Consider the following 7,137-nt stretch of genomic DNA (forward strand, 5'->3'; position numbering starts at 1 on the left):
TTTACCAACCCCCCTTCAGGAGATTCTCAAACCACCCACCAGGAAAGTCTCTGTCTACCTATCCCTCCCCCCCCCCTTTGGGAGATATGTGTCTACCTACAACACAACTCGGTAAATGTCTGTCTACCTACCCCTCAGAAGATGTCTGTTTATCCACACCTCCACAGATGATGTCTATCTACCTACCCCCTGCCCCCATCCTCCGAGGATGTCTGTCTTCCTACACCCTCAGAAGATGTCTGTCTACCTACCCCCCTTGGAAGATGTTGGTCTACTTACCCCTCTAGATGATGTCTGTCTACGTACGCCCCTCAGAAGATGGCTGTCTACCAATCCACCAATGGGAGATGTCTGTCTACCAACCCCCTCGAAAGGTGCCTTTGTGCCTACCCCCTCAGAAGATTGTCTACCTACGAACACTCAGTAAATGTATGTATACCTACCTCCCCCCCCCCCCTCGGAAGAAGTCTGTCTAATTATTCCCCACCCCTTGGTAATTTCTGTCTACATACCACTCCCTTGCAAGATGTCTGTGTACCTACTCCCTCTTGAAAGATATCTGTTTACCTACATCTTCTGTGGGGAGGTAGGAAGACACACATCTTCCGCGAGGGGTAGGTAGACAGACATATTCCAAAGCAGGGTACATGGTCAGACATCTTCTGAAGGGTGGTAGGTAGACAGACATCCTCCAAGAGGGGGGGGGGGAGACATTTTCTGTGGTGATAATGGTAGACAAACAATTCCAAGGAGGGGTAGTTAGACAGTCATCTTCTGAGTGGTTGTTTCTTAGTCAGACGTCTTCAAGAGGGAGGATTGGTAGACTGACAGTTTCCAAGGGGGGAGACATTTTTCGATTGGGGCCAAATAGGTAAACAGATATCCTTTGAGAGGGAGGTAGACATTTTCCGGGGGGGGGCGATATTTTCGAGGGGGAGAGTAGATTGACATCTTCTGGGAGGGGGGAGATAGTATTCTTCCATGGGGGGAGGTGAGTTGTCAGACATCTTCAAAGGTTGGGGGGGGGGGGGGGGTCGGTAGACAGACATCTTCCAAGAAATGTCGGTAAGTAGACAGACATCTTCTGTGGGAAGTGATGGTATGTACACTTACATCTTCTGATGGGTTCGGGTAGATAAACAGGCATCTTTCATGATGGGGGGATAGAGCTCCTCGAAGATGGGGTGTAGATGTCTTTGGCAAGGAGGGTAGATAGACATATTCCGAGAGGGGGTTAGATAGATTTCTTCCATAGCGGGGATAGATAGACTTGTCCCGAGTTTGTGAGGTAGACAGACATACAGACATCTTCCTAGAATTTGGAGGTAGACAAACATATTCAGAATGGGCAGTAGACACATTCCAAATGAAGGGAGGCTGTAGAAATCTTCTGAGTCTAGGATAAATGTTCTCTGAGAGGAGGGGCTAGATGGAAATCTTAACAGGGGTGGGGTAGGTAGTCAGACATATTCTGAGAGGAGGGGGTTGATAGACAGGCATCTTTCATGAGGTGAGTTATAGACATCCGCCTGGGGGATAGACATCTTCTGAGGTGGGGATAGAAATCTTCCAGTGGGTGTAGATATCTGTGGGTGGGGTAGATAGACATCTTCTGAGGTGTTGGTTGATAGTCACCTTCCTAGTGGAGGGATACAGATATTTTCCGCCTGGGCTGGGTAGATAATCTTCTGAAGGGGGGTAGACGTCTTCCAAGGGGGGGTAGAGAGACAGCTTCTGAGGGGGGTAGATAGACATTTTCCAAGGATGGGGGCAGATACACATCTTCTGAGGGGGTAGATACACCTCTTCCGAGGAAGGTATGGATAGATAATCTTATGAGGTGGGTGTTGGTAGGCATCAGCTGAAGGGGGCTAGATTGGCATCTTCCGATGTGGAAGGGTTTAGGTAGGCATGTTTAGAGGGAGGGATTTCGTCCCAGGGGTTTAGATAGGCATCTTCCAAGTGGGTGTAGAATGACACCTCAGAGAGGGGGTAGACAAAATCTTCCGAGAGGGGGTAGGTAGAAAGACATCTTTCGATGGGAGAGTAGGTAAGCAGACATCTTTTGAGTGGGGTTGGTAAACTGACATCTTCCAAAGGGGCAAGGTAGACATATAGTTTCTGAGGGTGGGGCATAGGTAGACTGACACTTTCCGATGTGTGGTAAGTAGAATTACATCTTCTGAAGTGATGGGGTAGGTAGACAGACATTTTCCAAAGGGGTGTAGGTATACAGACATATACCTAGGGGGAAGGTAGACAGACATGTCCCGAGTGGTGGTAGGTAGACAGCCATCTTCCAGTTGGGTAGGTACACAGACATCATCCAAGGAGGTTAGAAGGACAGACATTTTCCATGTGGGGGTTGGTAGACATAAATCATCTGAGGGGGGAGAGACATCTTTTGAGGGGAGGGTACATAGACGGACATCTTCAGAGAGGAGGTAGTCATCCTCCGAGAGGGAGATAGTCATCCTCCGAGAGGGGGAGTAGATGTCTTCCGAGATGGGAGGCAGTTGTACATCTTCCACTGGTCTTAGCTAGGCAGACATCTTCTGAGGGAGGGTATGTAGACAGACATCTTCTGAGGGGGATAACGTCGACAGTCATCTTCTGATCGGGGTGGGTGGGTAGACAGACATCTTCCGAGTGGTGGTAGGTATGGAGACATCTTCTGAGGCTGGATTCGGTAGACAGGCATCTTCCAAGGGGGGGTGTTGGAAGACAGATATTTTTCAAGGGGTGGGAAACATCTTCTAAAGGATGCAGTTTGGTAAGCAGTATCCTCCGAGAGGGGTCTAGACATTCTGTGAGGGGGATAACGTCGACAGTCATCTTCCTATTGGGGGGGGGGGGGGCAGGTAGAAAGACATCTTCCGAGGAGTGTTAGGTATGGAGACATCTTCTGAGCCTGGGTGCAGTAGAAAGACATCTTCCAAGGGGTGGAGGGGGGTGTTGGAAGACAGACATCTTCCAAGGGGTGGGAAGCACCTTCTAAAGGATGCAGTTTGGTAGACAGACATCCTACGAGAGAGGATGTAGACATTCTCAGATGGGGAGTGTATATCTTCTGAGAGGAGTGGTAGATTGACATCTTCCGAGAGGGGGGAGATACTTTTCTTCCATGGCGGCAATAGATAGATATCTTCCGAGAGGAGGTACATAGATAGACATGTTTAAATGTGTGGTGAATGTACACAGACAACTTTCGAGAAGGGGGGGTAGGTATACAGACATCCTCAGAGGGGGTGGGTTGGGAGACAGACATCTTCCGAGATAGGGATAAGATAGAGACAAATCATTCAAGGTGTGGTAGATAAATATACAGATTCTGAGGGGTTTAGGTAAACATTCATATTATGACGGGTTGTGGGTGTAGGTAGACAGAAACCATCCGAGGAGGGGTATTTAGGCAGATAATGTCGGAGAGGGTTTATGTAGACTGGCATCTTCTGAGGGGTTGTAGGAGGACAGATATCTTCCAAGTGGAGGGTTGGTAGACAGACATCTTCAGATGTGGGGTGGGGTAGGTAGCCAGACATCTTCCAATAGGGGGTTGGTAGGCAGACATATCATGTGAGGGGATGGTTTAGACAACCTTCTTCTGATGGGTGGGTGGGTAGACTGACATCTTCCATGATGGGGCGTAGGCAGAGAGACATTGTCCGAGGCAGGGTGACTATAGACATTTTTCGAGAGGGGGGGTAGTTAGACAGACTTCTTCTGGGGGGTTGTAGGTAAACTGACCTCTTCAGAGGGGTGGCGTAGAATGACATTTGCCAAGAGGGGTAGGTAGAGAGACATTTTCCGATGGTGGAAAGTAGACAACATCTTCTGATGAGTGTAGGTAGACAGACATCTTCCGAGGGGGATGTGTAGGTGGACATACATCTTCCGATGGTTGGTGGGTACATAGACAGACATATTCCAATGGGTGCGGTAGGTAGACAAACATCTTCCAAGTGCGGGCGTCGTAGACAGATATCATACAAAAGTTCATGTAGGTAGACACACATCTTCTGAGGGGGTGTAGGGAGACAGACATTTTCCGAGGGGTGTACATAGACATACATTTTCTACGTGGGGTCTAGGTAGACAGACATCTTCAGATGAGGGGGGTAATTAGACAATCATCTTCTGGGGTAGGCTGACAGACATATTCAGAAGTATGGGTTGGTAGACAATACTTTATGACTGGAGGGATGTAGAGAGACATCTTCCAAGGGGTGTAAGTAGGTAGACAGACCTCTTCTGTTGTGGGATTTGTAGGTAGGCAGACATCTTCCGAAGCAGAGGTGTTGGTAAACAGACAATTATCATGGACAGGGTTAGGTAGGCAGACATCTTCCCAGTGAAGTTTTGTAGACAGACATCTTCCAACGAGGGGTTAGGTAGACTGACACCTTCTGAGGCAGGGTAGGTAGATAGTCATCTTTGGAGGAGTGTTTGGTATACAGACATCTTCTGAACGGGTGTAGGTATACAGACATATACCTAAGGGGGAGGTAGACAGACATCATGGGAGTGGGGGTACGTAGACAGACAGGTGGGTAGGTATACAGACATCTTCCGAGGGGGATTAGGAGGACAGACATTTTCCATTTGAGGGTTGATAGACTTACATCATCTGAGGGAGGAGAAATATCTTTTGAGAGGAGGGTATGTAGACAGACATTTCAGAGAGAGGGTAGACATCATCCGAGAGGGAGGTAGTTATCCTCCAACACAGGGGTAGATATCTTCCAAGAGGGGTGTAAATAAATATCTTCCAAGATGCGAGGTAGATGGACCTCTTCCGAGGGTTTTAGGTAGGCAGACATGTTCCGAGGTGTGGCATGTAGACATACACCTTCTGAGGGGAATAAGGTAGACAGTCATCTTCTTATGGGAAATGGGTAGGTAGACAGACATATTCCAAGGGAGGGGGGGTAGGTAAGGAGGAGATATATTCTGAGGGTGAGTTCAGTACTCAGACATCTTCTGAGGGGTGTTCATGGTAGACAGACATCTTTCAAAGGGGGGGAGACATCCTCCAAGAAGGGTGTGGACATTCTCTGATGTGGGAGTAGATATCTTCCCAGAGGAGTGGTAGTTTAACAACTTCCGAGAGGGGGGGGTTGGGTAGGCAGACAGATATCCTCAGAGGTAGGGGTAGGGAGACAGATATCTCCCACAGGAGGGATAAAATCGAATCATTTGAAGGGGGTAGATAGGCATACATCTTCTGAGGGGTTTAGGTAGACATTCATCTTATGACAGGGGAAGGGGGTAGGTAGACAGATCATGCGGGGGGGGGGGGGGGGATATGTAGACAGATATCTTACGAGAGGGGGGTAGGTAGGCAGACATATTCTGAAGAGTTGTAGGAGGACGGACATATTCCAAGGGGGTAGGTAGACAGGCATCTACAGAGGGGGTTAGGTAGACAGTCTTATCAGAGGTGTATAGGTAGACAGACATCTTCTAAGGGGTTTGGTAGACCAACATTTCCTAAGGAGTGGCAGGTAGACAAACTTCTTCCGAGTGTGGGTGGGTATGTAGACAGACACCAGTAAGGAATTGTAGGCTGACAGACATCCTTTGTGATAGATGGTAGGTAGGCAGAAATATTCCGAAGGGAGGGTTGGAAAACATACATCTTCCAATGGAAGGGGTAGGTAGTCATACATCTTCTGAGGGCTGGGTTTAGGTATACAGAGATCTTTCCAAGGGGGGGCAGGTAAGTAGACAGACATATACTCAGGGTAGGGGGATGAGAGACAGACATTTTCCGAGGGGGAGGGGTAGGTACACAGACATCTTCTGATGGTTGGGTAGGTAAACAGACATCTTCCGGGGTGGACAGCTAATCGGACATGGTTTGAGGGAGCTTAGGTAGACAGACATTTCCGATGGGGAGTGTAGGTAGACAGACATATTCTAAGGGTGGGGAGATGAGAGACATTTTCTGATGTGGAGATAGGTAGACAGACGTCTTCTGAGGGGTTGTAGGTAGACAGACATCTTCCAAGCGGGAGCTGTAGGTAGACAGATATCTTCAGAAGGAGATTGTAGGTTGATGGACATATTTTGTGCAGGTAATGATAGATAAACAAATTCCAAGGGGTGGTAGTTTAACAGACATCTTCCCAGGGGGGCTGAGTAGATAGACAGACATCATCCAACGTGGGTAGACAGACATATTCCAGGTGGAGTAGACATCCTCCAAGGGGTAGACATCTTCGAATGGTGGTGAGGGTAGGTAGACATCCTATGAGAGTGGTTAGAGATTCTCTGAGAGGGAGGTGTAGATAGCTACCAAGAGTGGAGGTAGATAGACATATTCCGAGTGGGGGGGGGGGGGGGGGGGTTGGATAGAAATCTTCTGGGGGTTGAAATTTGGCAGTTGGTAGACTGGGCTTTTCTGAGACTGTGTTTGGAAGACATTTTCCGAGGTGGGAGGTAGACAGATATATTCCGAGGCAGTTGGTAGGTAGACAGACTAATTCCAGGGTGGTTGGTATGCTGACAGACATCTTCTGAGGGGGGGGGGGGTAGACAGACATCGCCTGAGGGGCTGGAAGACACCTTCCAAAGTTTGGGGGTCTCTAGACATCTTCCGAGACAGGGGTAAACAACTTCCGAGTGGGGGGGCTGAGTAGGGGTTGGGATAGGTAGACAGACAAATTCCGAGAGGGCAGGTAGGTAGATAGACTTCTCCTTAGTGTGGGGGGGGGGGGGTGTTGAGAGACATCTTTCAGGGTGATAGACATCTTACGAGGTGGGGAGAGAGTTTTTGTGGGGGTATAGATAGACATCTTCACAGGGTGAGGTAGGTGGACAAACATCTTCCTTAGGGGGGTGAGGTAGGCAGACATCTGACGAGGGGGCAGGTAGACAGACATCTCCTGTGGAGAGTTACGTAGACTGACATTTTATAAGGAGCAAGTAGGTAGAATTACATATTAGGTGGTGGGGCGATGAGAGACAGACAGCTTTCGATGGGGTAGAGGTAGTATGAAATCTTCCGATGTGTGAGGTGTAGGTAGATATCATCTGAGAGGGGTAGGTACACAGACATCTCCCGAGGGGTGGGGTAGGTAGACATTCATATTCTGTGGGGAGGGGTAGGTAGTCATACATATTCTAAGGGGGGGG

Source organism: Schistocerca gregaria, chromosome 9 (genome assembly GCF_023897955.1).
Source record: "Schistocerca gregaria isolate iqSchGreg1 chromosome 9, iqSchGreg1.2, whole genome shotgun sequence".
NCBI lineage: Eukaryota > Metazoa > Arthropoda > Insecta > Orthoptera > Acrididae > Schistocerca > Schistocerca gregaria.